This window comes from Pseudorca crassidens, chromosome 14 (genome assembly GCF_039906515.1).
Source record: "Pseudorca crassidens isolate mPseCra1 chromosome 14, mPseCra1.hap1, whole genome shotgun sequence".
Taxonomy (NCBI): Eukaryota; Metazoa; Chordata; class Mammalia; order Artiodactyla; family Delphinidae; genus Pseudorca; species Pseudorca crassidens.
In genome coordinates this window covers 3,237,708-3,250,239 of record NC_090309.1, presented here as the reverse complement: position 1 = coordinate 3,250,239, position 12,532 = coordinate 3,237,708, and the positions used below count along the sequence as shown (strand labels likewise).

Below are 12,532 nucleotides of genomic sequence, written 5' to 3'. Positions count from 1 at the left end.
TGTTCTTTTCCTCTTTTTTTTGCTGTGGAGAAAGCAAACCCTAGCTCACGTCATGACTTCCTAACATCACTAAACAGAGTAAGCATTTGAGGGTAGGTATCAGTATATGCTGACCTCACCTGCCTCATTTTCCCCAAATTAGTTTCCCCGTCACATATTTTTATAAACTGTCGCAAATTCTTTCTTGGAATGAGGCAGCATATTAATTAACTAATAACTAATTAATAACTTGGTGAAAGTCATTTTCTAAAAGCCAAGTAACCTTTTCACTTTGAACTTTACAAATGACATCTTGCCCTTTGGGGACCCGTGGCAGCAAGGAAGATTTCCTTTGGAATGAAATCATTGCAGAGCTTTTTTCAACCTTGATGTCACGGTCACAAGTGGAGCACCTGTGTTTCTCAGGGTTCCACAGCCGACTCTATCTCCTCTTGGACCCCAAACAAAACCCCATCTTTTCCCTCTCGCCGGGAACCAGGCTTGCACACTCTGCTCCGTGGCCCAGATTCAAGGCGCTCCCCGGGGAGGCACAGAGTCCAGCCTTGCTGATTGATCCCGGGCTCGCCTGAAACAGCTCCTTTGTCTCCGAATGATGCCGGATCGGTGAGAAGGTTAAAGACAGTGGCTCTGCCTGTGGCTGCAAGGCATCCGCATGGTCCCTGCGAAGGTGTTTACGGGCTGAGCCGAGAGAGGAGCAGAAGCAGCGAAGCGGCCCCGCGAGCTCCTCCGTCAGCCTGGAAGAAGAGACATCTCCGGACTCAGAGCCAACATCACGTTTAGGGATGGCCCTTCCCATCAGTAGGTTACCCTCCTCCCCAGGGTGCTCGGATACAGAGGAACAGACACACTACTGTTGTCTATTTAGTGCAAGGTTTATAGATACACACGCATGCCCCTTAACCTGCCATGCCTCAGTGTTAATGGGGCATCCAAACCGAATTGTAATACTCATTTCTGGTGAATCCGTGAAGTCTTACGGAGCCTTATTCTGCCCTCATGATCACGGAGGGCTGGGAGACGGGGCTCAGTATGGTACTACTGTACACAGAGGTCCCAAGAGCCTTTACCATCCTGTTTTGGTTTTTTTGTTGTTTTTTTTTTTTTTTTTTTTTTTTTTTTTTTTTGCGGTACGCGGGCCTCTCACTGTTGTGGTCTCCCGTTGTGGAGCACAGGCTCTGGACGCGCAGGCTCAGCGGCCATGGCTCACGGGCCCAGCCCCTCCGCGGCATGTGGGATCTTCCCGGACCAGGGCACGAACCCACGTCCCCTGCATCGGCAGGCGGACTCTCAACCACTGCGCCACCAGGGAAGCCCACCATCCTGGTTTTGACGTGAGACTGCTGGGGACGCTGCACTCACAAATGTCACAGGACAGCTTTGCAAGCCAGCACAGAGGTGGCCCCAAAGAGGGGACATCTGGGGATCTCCAAGAAGGGGAGAAAGCAGCAGGGTCCCAGAATTTGCAAAGCAGTAAAGCATCACTAGTAAAAGCACCTTGTCTCCAAGAGACGTGACCAAAGTTCAGAACTGGGTACCACCACTCCGGGACCTTGGGCAGGTAACTTAGCCCCTGGAAGCCTCGGTTGGCTCATTTGTCCAACTGGGATACAGGCTGCATTTCAAGGGGTGTTTAGAGGCTTAACTAGGACAATGCACACAAGGTCCATGTTTCAATACCTGGTACATGGTAAGTCCTTAGTAACACGTGGTTCTTATTATTACTGTTGTTGTCATAGAAATTCTCTTTTGAGTCTTTATATGCTTGAAAACGAGAAAAGATTTGCTTGGAAGAGCTCACCTTTTCTCATCTTCCCCAAATCAGAGATGAACACAAGCTGATGAGTCCTGGTGGACCATTCACCCTCCAGCCCATGCAGAGGAGTTCAAAACGGACGAGAGAGAAGAGGGGAGAGAGAAGAGGGTGGCCAGGTCCCGGGTTAGAATCCACTGTTTCCCATCAGCAACAGCTTTGGAGTCCAGCCACCTGCATCCCCAAGCGTGGCTACCTCGCTCCCATGACAAAGCCCAGGCGACGGTGGCAAGAACATTTTCAGAAGGACAGAAGGACCTCATGGGTTGACACTCTACCTGGTCGCCCTCCCAGTTTACTGGGAGGACAATGGAATCCCGGCTGTTTCAGTTTTCTGAGGGCAAGAGGGGAAGCCCTATCAAACCTGAAGCGCTGGTACCCAGGTGTCTGTCGGAGGTTGGGCGTGGAGAGTCTGTACCTCCAGCGGGTGCACGGCGCATGCTCCATAAAGACCACACCCTCGCGCAAATTGACTGCCAACGGTGGTTTCCTCCGCATCACCTACTCCGCTGCCACCCAAGCCCTCCTAAGTTTCTCCGACGCCTTGGGAAACCAATTCAATGCTACCCTACCCCCACTGTATACCTATAACATCTTTAAAGCATAAGGCTTGGCACAAGAAAATTTAAAAATAGACAGCTCTACATTTGATGCTAAATGCATGTATCCCTTAGGAAAATGTATATGAAACTTTTCCCCTCTCCACAAAAACCAACTTAGCTTTTAACCAGCGCCACCGAATTGACTGCAGGCTAAAATCAGCTCATGGACACAGCCAGAGCCGGTCCGGCATTGACTTCTAAGAGCCGGAGGGCAGAGCGCATGCGTGACTGTGTCCGGTTTCCTATGAACATGAGCAACTTACTTTACTGGTACTGCAGCAGGTCACACACACACACACACACACACACCCCACTTAGAGTTGGGTCTGGTGGGCTGGTCCTGTTTAATAGAGAGGGGTGAGCTCTGTGTAGACTGAGGAAGGTAAAAAAGTAAGGACGTGCTCAAGCCCATGCTCTTTGAAGGGTAATTCATGTTGTTGCCGTTGATTTTTCGTTGTCCACTGATTTTACTTCCAGGGCAGCTCATCACACTGGGCCTAGAGCCTCACAAATGAGACCTTTCCTTCTCGCGAACACAATGGTTGCTAATGTATCCAATTCACCGACGTCAGTACTTCACAACAGCACTATTTTCAAGATGCTTTTATATTTATCAGAAACGATATTTTTTTAAATTGCATCAAAACTCTTTTGATGGCTTGGGTTTGGGTTTTTTTTTTTTTTTTTTTTTTTTTTCCTTTCTTTAAGGACCCTGCATTTGGGGTTAAGGGCAGTAAACAGTAGCCAGTCCTGATTGGACAACAGCTGTTTCTTTATGGGAACCTTACTTGCCAAGTAGCTGGACAGCAATACCCATTTGGTATTCATGGGAAGTACTTGCTGAACAATAATGACAGTAATTGCCTCTGATTCTTGTGTTTACAACACTGCCAAAGTATCATTAGGGCCTTATTTATAGATAATAATGCTTATTAATCACAAGTATTTGAATTTTGGAATGTATTAGATTAATATTCTTTTGTACCTCAGTTCTGTACTAATGCTGTGAAAGACATTTACTGAATGCAACTCATTGGGAATGCTTATTTTGAGCTGCAAAATAATGTGTGTAATTTGCAGGTGAAAGATAAAGAAATTACATGGCTACCTCTGAACAGCCTCCACCATGATCAATGGCCAACATGGAAAATTAGGCCTTAACTCTAAAATGAGAAAAAAAGGAAGCAAAATAGATATCCCTAGAGGTATTATTTCCAAAAAATCTTGTAAATTCTTATGACAGGAGAACTTCCCAATAATGAGTCTATTATCTTGTTTTGCCATAAATCTTCAGTGGATGGCATTATTTCATTGAAAAGGGTCTGGGGTGAGAAATAATGAGTGATTCTGTAATAATTCCGCGTTGTGTAAGTTTTTGGAGGCTCAAGGAAAAAATAGGGTAGTATGACTAGACTAGTAATTGTAAATAGCAAAAGTACAATCTTAGGTTTAACTGCCCAGTTGTTAAATATCCTTCATTCACTTATTCATTACATTTTTCTAGATGTTTACTTTCTGTGCAAGCAAACATTAAAGCTCTAAGAATTTCCCTATTTTTAGGCGCATCTAGAAGTAGGAATCATGAAAAATGTCAAAAGATTATCACACGTTTTCATAATTTCTGTTAGTGTAAGAAAACAACTTTATAAATAAATATAAAGCATTACTCACCTATAGTTTTCACCTGGCCACTCCCTCTTGTTATTACAGCAAATATGAAATCAGCAATATTTTTTGTCTGGCATACATTTTATTTGTTCTTGGAGTAGCTTATGTGTTAGAACAATATTTCAGTTGTTTAATTAGATGAATGCAAAATGTAGTGACATCATTTTCCAGAAATTTTTGAGAAAGTAAGCAAAGCTCATTAATATAGATTCTAGGTGCTATTTTTCAAATAATATTTGCAACTAGATATCTTTTTAAAAATCTCCTGTAATTAAGGTTTACTAATGTTCTCTAAACTAAACCCAAATCTTATCCTACTCTACCAAAGACTACTTTAAAATAGTCTATGGACTAATTACCACCTACAATACATAACATTTCCTCTCATATTTTTGTCCCACAGAGAAGGTAAAGGGACTGCACCTTTGAATTCAAATTATACAGAGAAAATTGTCCTCCCTAAAAGACCCTTGAAAACGTGTTCAGCAGATGTTTGCGAGTCAGAGCGTACAAGATTCTAATTTATTAAATGTATAATGCTAACATTTTAATCCATTGCTAAATGTAAATAACTTCAGCAATCCCAGTTGGACTATTTGACATTAATTTAAAGTATTTTACAATATGTGTGTGTCTCCTCTCATGGGGCTAAGTAGAAAGGTGAACAATTATCTAATAACTTCAATCAATGTACTCAGACGAAGCTGGAAAGTCAGCCCCCTCCACTCTCTTTATTTAAATCTAGTAACTGCCTCACCTGGAGGTCCATTCAGGTGTGTGTTCCAGCGGTACAATGTGGAATCAAGCAAGATCTTCTAGAACTTGTTGCTAGCTTACAAATTTAATCACTATAGATAGCCAATCTAGACTGTTCAAATTTCACTCTCTCTCTCTTTTTTTTTTTCTTAATAGCTAGGCTGAAGGAAGAGGAGCAATGCCTGAATTCTTCAAATAATTAATTAAATTCTCTGATTTATTTTGCCTTTGGTAGACATTGCCTGGTTTTCTCTTTAAAAGATGCTAGTAGTTGGATGAGGAAAGAAAATAAATGTTTTGAGAGAGCACAGATACATCTCACCTCGATGTGTGTCACTAACAGTGTCTAAACAGTGAGGCTGAGTACCTGAAATCCCCCTGGGTGTCGTTCAGAACCTCACTAAAGCAGTCTCACCCAACTGCTTACAGACTTAAAAAAAAGGCGGGGGAGGAAAGGCAGAGACTGAGGGAGGGAGGAAGTAGAGGAGAGAGGAAGAAAATGGTTAGTCTATGAAGCTGGAGTTTAAATTTATTAAGAAGATAATTCACTGTGAAACTGGTTTCACAGAGTAACTTGCTCTCCACCGACATCTGAGCAGTTTTCTAACAGCCTGGTTGGCTATGAAACTTGATGTCTGTCAACATCTTATAGTTGCCCTGAGTTAATAAGCTTTTTCCCTTCTTTTCTGTAACTGACAAATTTTTTAAAAATTGGATCTTGGATGTCTACATTCTAGGGAGTTTTATCTGCTATATTATAGTTCTGTCTGCTTTTCGGCCACAGAACACCAAAGTATTTATTCTTACAAGTCTTTCTATATACGTAACTTGAGCTTACTAAAACAGTCCTTTACTCACTTCATTAATTAAATCGACAGAAAAGATTCTTTTACATTTTGGAGTGAATGACTCTTTATCCAAATTTTTTAATTCACGTTGTGCAATTTTAGATCATTATATAGCCTATGTCTCCTATCATACCACACCATCAGATAGAAAACGTTCTAAAATAAAAGACTAACTTATTTTTACAGTTGATTTTAAACCCCATCTAGAGTAAAATGTTTTTACTTCTTTCCAAGGATTATTCTTTTTTAAAATTTTTTCATTTGTGGTATTTCCATCGTTTTAATTTTTTTTAAGAAATTAAAAAACAAACCTCAAAAAGCACTTCGGCTAAACTGATTTTTATTTTCACAAGCTCATCACTAATATTTAGACACCACCGATGAGTCATCAGTCTTTGAAATACTCTGAAATAAACAAGCAATAAATTACATGTGGGAATAAATACCATCATAAACACCGTGTATGTTTTTCAGCAAAGAAATGTACGTTGACATAAACATAGGAAAGCCAACAAAATATTTTGTAATATCAGTAAAAATAACTCTCATTACATGAGAGAGCTCCTATCATGGTCCTCAAGAAAATTTCAAAACTTTACCATTTTGATTCTTTTTATCAATGAGGACAAATAACTTTTCAAGCATAACCTTCAGGTATAATATTTCTTTACATTTGCTCAGCGTGAATAGGCATTTGGATTCTTGCCAATGTATTCATTTTAACTGTAATTCTTATTTCAACCAAAAAAAAAGTCTTTGAAAATGCAGAGATTCAAAATACTATGTAAAAAGAGGCAAATAAGTAAGACGTCATCCCATATTACACAAATCATTTCAAGGATAAACATATGCCTCCAACTTGCTTTTCCATTTGGAATTATCACTAGACTACTGAATGTCTTTTAATGACATAAAGGCCCACAGAATTAAACTACTTAAAAAATGTTTTCCTTACAGCAGAATGGAAAATAAAACTAATGCTCTTTTCCATTGTGTGCCGAATTGAATTTTTGTTCGAAGACAACAGTATTTAATTTGCAGGGGAAAAAAAGATGAAAAGTACCTGAATTTAGATAGAATGTTTATATTTTAAATTCTAACGTATGGTGCCCTTTTTTATTTTATGTAAAATGAGTCGTTTATAGTATTTTTAAATGGAACGTGCTGCAAATATTAATACTGTGCGTGGATTTTTTTTAACTGACTCCTGTGGTGTCATCTACAGCTGGCGCAATTCAGATTTCAAAAGAAATTTTGAAATTTTTTTCAATAGGCATAAGATTTACTCACTCTTCCTCTTATTTTAGGACTATCTGTTAGAGAATGTATTGTTACTCGTTGAAGTTTGGTATAGTACACATGGGCATGTTATATGCAAATGTATTCAGTTGGGGTATGTATATATTTTGTTATGTTATGTACATAAACATCTACCCTCGTGCATATGTATATTTACATCATGTATAAATATGTGTATATTACCAAAGGGTCCTATACTGAAGGAGGAGGAGCTTCCAAGGGACTGTCATACAATATTTTAGTTAACTGTTAACTGAGGCTGTTTTCTACGAAAGTAATTAGGTTTGCTTTTTCTCACAGTCCCAAAGGTGGGTGTTTATAGACATGGTTTACTTATTACTGTTTTCCAAAAGGCTAGTTTTTTAATCTTATGTCAACATATGCTTCAAATAAATGAGTGGTTCCCCCCCCCCTTCACCTTGCCCTTCTCTTAGGAAGGCCTATGGGCAAACAGCTTGATAAATAATTCAAAGAAAAGCTGAACTTTGAATCCAAAGACAAAAGCTCATCCTGTTAAACATTGACATTTTACCATTAACCTTCTTTACCAAAATTTAGCTGTCTACACATTATCTTATGAAAAGGAATGATGGAAATAGTATCAAGATACTAGCTGGTGAGGGTCTCTTGAGGTGAGTGTGAGTAAATTTCACTCAGAGCCTTTCTCCAGAACAGGAGGTCTTATAGTGAATTGTGGCTAAGAGTTAAACCACATAATGTCCATTTAAATCCAAGAAGCAAAAACATATATACCAATGGTGTTTCCAAATTAGTGAAAATCCCCAGATGCAAACATTAGAACAAAAGAGGACACAAAGTATCTATAAAGTTTATTTTTAGGATCCTCTGAAAGTCACGTTATCAAAACTACAGGTAGGCAACTGGGTTCCTATTTTCAGTGATGGAGAGAAATATTTAGCCTTTTCTGAATTCCCTCTGCCCCGTGTTTCCCCTGAGAGTTGAACAACTTGGATAGGCTAGTTGATGTTGTAAGAAGGAGGGATTTCACTGGGCCCAAGTTTTCTATTAGGCTGCTTTCCTCTTGTCTAATAAGAGATAACTGACAGCCCTGTTCTGTATGAAATTATGAAAATCAGAGATTGGAGGAAAGGAGAGTCATTATTTCAGAACTGAAAAGGTGTGGGTGTCTGCACTCCCCGCCCCCCCCCAAAAAAAATTCCCATCACTGGAAAGGAGCCCGCAAACTGGCTGGCAGGTCAGCTAAAGAGACCCACAAAAGTGATTTTCAACTGGTTCCTACCTCCACCCTATGCCTCCCAAAATAATAAAAACAACCTCCACGCAAGCCCCTTTGAAGGCCAAGACCGAGAGGAAGCAGATACACAAGCCCCTGAAACGTGGCTTCCCAGTGGGTGAAATCCCGTCTCAAGGGCAGGCAGGAGCCTGGAAAGGCTCTTGGTCGCATTTCTCAGCGGACACGGTCCCTTTCGGCTCACCCTCGCTCACGTGAGTCCGGGGGATCCATGAACATGCCGGGACCCCAAGAGGGATCTCTCTGGGGCTCAGAGGGGATGGAAGGTGGAGAAAGGAGACGCCCGCGTGGGGGGGCGGAGGAGCTCTAGGTGGCAGATTTAGATCTCACAGCTGCACCAGAGCATCCCTCACCGCCTCCTGCCCTGCCCTGCGCGCGCACCGCACTCCCACGCACGCCGCCCACGCACGCAGCCCTCGCACCCGCGCACGCGCGCACACACACACATACACACACACACACACACACACACACACAGCACCACGCACATCGCACCTGCACACACGCACAGGTACACTGCTCCAAGCCGCTCTCCTTGCCGCTCCGCAGGGGAGCCCCTCCGGGCGCCCGGCCCTGCCCGGCGAGCGGACAGCGAGGCTCCCGGGACTCCGGAGCCCGCGGGCCGGGAACGAGGCGCGCGGCCGCCGACTCCGGCCGGGGTTGCCTGGCGCCGACCCGAGAGGGGTCGGGAGCGGGCAGGAAAGGCCAGGGAGGGGTGACCCGGCGCGATCCCCACCCCACCCCTGGCTCTCCTGCCGCCCTCCTGCGCCCTCCTCCAGCCGGCTCTCCCCCCGCCCCTCCGCCGGCAGCTCGCGTGCGGAGGGGGCGCTGGCTGTGCGCGTGCGCGCGGGCCGGGCGCGGCCGTGGGCAGCGCGGGAAACCCACGCGGCCCGGCCACCCGCGGGCGGCGCGGTGGCTCCTCCGGCGCCGGCCTGCAGGGGGCGCCGCCCTCGCGGGGCCGCGGCCTCTGGCGCGGAGGAGGGGCCGCGAGGCCGGCGCGGAAGCGGTCTCGGCCGCGCGTCTCTGGAAGGTCGCGCGGAGTCCGGAGGCTGGTGCTCGCCCGCAGGACGGGGACGGCGCTTTCCCGCTTGTCACCAGCTAGTCCGCTCTCGTGTCCCGCGGCCGGAGGGGGACGGGAGCTGGCCGGGGAGGTCTCCTCCTGGCCGGTGGGCTTTGCCTGCCTGCTCGGAGCTCTGGGTGGGGAGCAGAGCTCTTCTCTAGCGCACGGCCGCGCCGGGCATCGGAAAGTTTCCTACCAGCTGGGGGACGGAGGCGGACGAAGTGCGAGCCTGCTTCCAGGCTGGGACGACCTGAAAGTACCAGAAGTGCCGCCGGCCAGCCGCGCCCCCGGCTTCCCCAGCAGTCACCCCCTTTCCTGTTCGGGCGGGCCCTGGGCCGGGGGCCGGGGAGACCTGGCAGTCCCGCCGCCCGCCCGGTGGGCTTCGCGCCGCCACCCACGGGGACTGCCCGCCCTGCAGCTTCGCTAGAGGAGGACGGTGGAGCCACGATCCCAGAGGAAGAGTCCGTGTCCTCGCAGGGCACCGAGGAGTCTCGATCAGGCCCAGGGCCTCTGCAAATACTCCAGAGGGGCGCCCGGGCCAAGAGTACCCTTGGAATAGAACCTCGGACTCCGGGGTGTCCACGTCCCTTTCTCACTTCAGAAGTTCACCTGAGCTTGGGGTGGTGACTGTCCCCCGTCCCGATCGATACGGACCCAGCAACCAAGGCCAAAGGTGTGCAGACTTTTTTTTTAAGACCCACATCTTATAAACGTGAGATTTTTTACCAGGCAGCACAGATTACTTAAAGCGTACCATTTCTCCGCGATCCAATTTTATTAGGATTTACTCTCATTTGTGCTCGGCTTCTCTGGGGAAATAATGCTTTGATTAATGTAATCCTGGCCCGGGATCCGCCACATGCCCCTCGCCCCTCTCCCAAGAGAAAGGGCCTGTTTGACAAACAATAACAGAGCAGCAACTCTTGCAATCTGCCCACACCTTTGGGGGTGGCTAGGGAGAGGGTGACACACGATCCCACGCCGTTTGCTAAAGGCAAGGGTGAGAGGAGGGAGCGGGCTGTGCGAGGGACGAACTTTCCAGACGCAGAGCCGCGGGCCCCGAGGCGCGGGGGCTCCAGGGGAGGGCCCCGGTGGGGTGCGCGCCTGGGTGCCTGTGCGCGCCCGCCCGCTGGTCGCTCCGGCCGTCTGCCTCTTTGTCCCCAGCCACAGGCCTCGGCGACGGGGATCTGCGCGCTCCCCGTGGGCAGCCCCCGGACCCAGGGCGCGTCCACAGCGCCCACGCGCGGTCCCAAAGCATCTCGAGAGCAGATCTTGGGGGAGAACCGGGCACTGACCCGAGGCGCCCCGCAGCCGCCAAAACCTTGGCCAGAAACCTGGAACGCGGGGCCAGATTCAGCGGCTCTCCTCCCGCACCGATGCCTGCGCCCCTCCAGCCGTGCACACTCGGACACAATGCGGATCCGCCGCTAGCCGCGCTCGCCCCCGCGGCAGGCGGAGAGCGGGCGCCCCTTTCCCGCTCGTCCTGCACCTCCCGCGCCGCCCGGCCCCCGCCCCGAAGGAGAACAGCTCAATTACGAAAAGAGCGAAGGCAGGAAATCCCAGGCTCCAAGGCGCCCGCCGACGCTCCTCTGGTCCCCGGCCCCTTCGCCCCGTCCCCACCCCCAGCTTCCCCAGCTCGGGGGGGCGGGGGGGGCGGGGGCGGCGGGGCGAGGGGTCCTGCCCTGCTCCGCCAGAACAAAGCCCGCCGCGGGAGGCCGCGGCCGCGCACCGAGCCGGTGACAAAGGCGGGCGGGCGGCGCCGAGCTCCACGGCCGCGCTCCGCCGGCGGCGGGCGGGAAGGAGGCCTAGAAGGTGGGGTGCGATGCGCACCGGCTGTTCCTGGGCTGCGGCATCTCGCCGCCTTGTCCCCGGTGACCGGTTAGGGTGACTCAGCGTTTCCCTCGTCGCTGGCCCGCACCCCGTCTGGTCTCTCTCCCCTTTGTGCCTCTGGCCCCGCGCTCCTCGCTCCCTCCCCGCTTTCTCCGCCACCTCACTCCTCCTCCTTTACTCCCTCTCCCCTGGCCTTCTCGCTTTTAATCGCTTTCCGTTTTTCTTTTTCCCCTAGAAAAGCAATGCTAATTCGACTTCTGAAGGCCGCTCAGGGTGTTCAGATAACAGTCTCAAAGTCCTTGCCGGGCAGTGTGTACGGAGAAAAGGGGAGGAATGGGTCCTCTTCATTTTATTATGCAAATTGTGCTCTCAGTAAAACAAAATGCAGTCTAAGGAAGCAGAGCTCGGCCCTGGGACCCCCAGAAGCCGCCGCCTATTCGAGAGAAGCCGCTTCGGAGGGCCGCAAATCACAGCAGGGGGCGGGCAGGGGGACCCTGCGGCTGCGGAAGAGAGACACTACCACCACCACCACCCCCCGCGCCCAAAGCAAACCTTTCTAGGGAACGTCCCAATCTGACTTCCTAACCCTGGAAAGGAATCGCTTGCTGGACCCTGGCACTGACACCCCAGTGTTTTCGAATTTTGGAGACTTGAATAGTCAATGTTTTTCCAAGTGAAGTTTTACTTGTTTTGTTTCTGCGATGTGAATTTCAAATAAAGGGAACAGAGCCTAAGCCATTTGGACAACACACGCCTTGACTTCGGGAGGTTTTTTGCACCCTGATATAATATTAAATTAAGAGCTGAGGGCTGTCCAACACCACTGTAAGCTTGGGACCCTCCCCTTGGGCTTTGTTGAGAAACCAGCCTCCCTACCTGAAATCTGGGGGGAGGAGGTGGGCCTTCAAAGCTATAATCAGACACAGAACTTTTAACTGGGGACTAACAAGCCCCAGTTGCATGAAGCTACAATGAGCAAGGTCATTTAGTTCTACCGCCAAAGTCTCTTTGCCAGATATTTTAGTGCTGGAATTTTATTGCTGCAAACCACAGAGTATCCGAAGTATCAGTTCTCAGTGAATATTGGTACTGTATTTTAAAAGTGAGCAGCATAGCCAGCCTTGAAGACCCCCTAGGGCTAACAGTCCAGGGTGAGCCTAGGGAGGGAGCAGGGCAGGGAAGTGGGAGCTTCAGCGTCCACAGGAGAAAAGACACCACAGAAGCATCATTTGGGGGAAATGCCCAAAAGAGCAGCGTTCGGCCTGATGAGCTGCAGTCTGCACCCGGCTCCTCAGACAATAGCTAAGTTCAAGTGTTAAAAAAAAAATCTAAAAAAAAAAAAAAAAACAGAGGCACTAAAGTACAAGAATTGCTTTTTCTGGTGTG

The 12,532-nt window shown here is 48.0% G+C and overlaps 2 long non-coding RNA genes across 11 annotated transcripts in view; one reads left to right on the top strand and one right to left on the bottom strand.

Moving 5' to 3' along the window:
• The window catches only part of LOC137205843 (uncharacterized), a 66,542-nt gene that overhangs the window by 49,276 nt on the left and 4,734 nt on the right, over positions 1-12,532 (bottom strand). The window lies entirely within an intron of this gene.
• LOC137205842 (uncharacterized) lies at positions 9,254-11,895 on the top strand. The gene is made up of 2 exons (XR_010934309.1): positions 9,254-9,989; positions 11,382-11,895. It is a non-coding gene; the product is annotated as an uncharacterized lncRNA (long non-coding RNA).